We start from the raw sequence: 560 nt of genomic DNA, 5'->3' as shown, positions 1-560 counted from the left end.
GACCCGCTGAGCTGAGCGCGGCTAAGCGCGGCCGAGAGCGGCGTAGCGGCGCGAGCCACACCTACCCGTTGCGCAAGGCAAAAAGCGACTGCTCCGCCCTCCTGCCCGGCTCCTGCTAGGGCACGGCGATAGGGCCGCAAGTGAGAAGCAGATTGCCAGCGATGAGAGATTGCTCGTGAAATATTTGCACTATCTTTGTACAAAAGGGCATGTAACTATTTCTATTTATGTGACGTCACATTCTTTAACATGTAAAAACGGTAAAAACTGTCTCGTTGGTTAAATCGTTATGTAGCACTCGTTTCAACATGGTAAATTCTCAAGTAAAATAATGTGCCAGTAGAAGGTGAGTTCATACAGGAAAACGAATGTGACGTCACATAAATTGAATAGGTGTATGCAAAACGCACTACTCCATCAACAAGGCAAAACGCGTCGTTTTTGGGCCCCACATCTGAAGATTGTTGAAGATTACAGTAGTATATTGCCAAGGTAGGTGAACACAAGAAAAATAAAAGTTGCAATGGTAAGTCTCAAATGGAAAAGTTTCAGGGAAAGAT

The sequence above is a fragment of the Frankliniella occidentalis genome, unplaced genomic scaffold (genome assembly GCF_000697945.3).
Source record: "Frankliniella occidentalis isolate FOCC.00 unplaced genomic scaffold, Focc_3.1 Scaffold1768, whole genome shotgun sequence".
NCBI classification, from domain to species: domain Eukaryota; kingdom Metazoa; phylum Arthropoda; class Insecta; order Thysanoptera; family Thripidae; genus Frankliniella; species Frankliniella occidentalis.
This window is presented reverse-complemented; position numbering follows the sequence as displayed.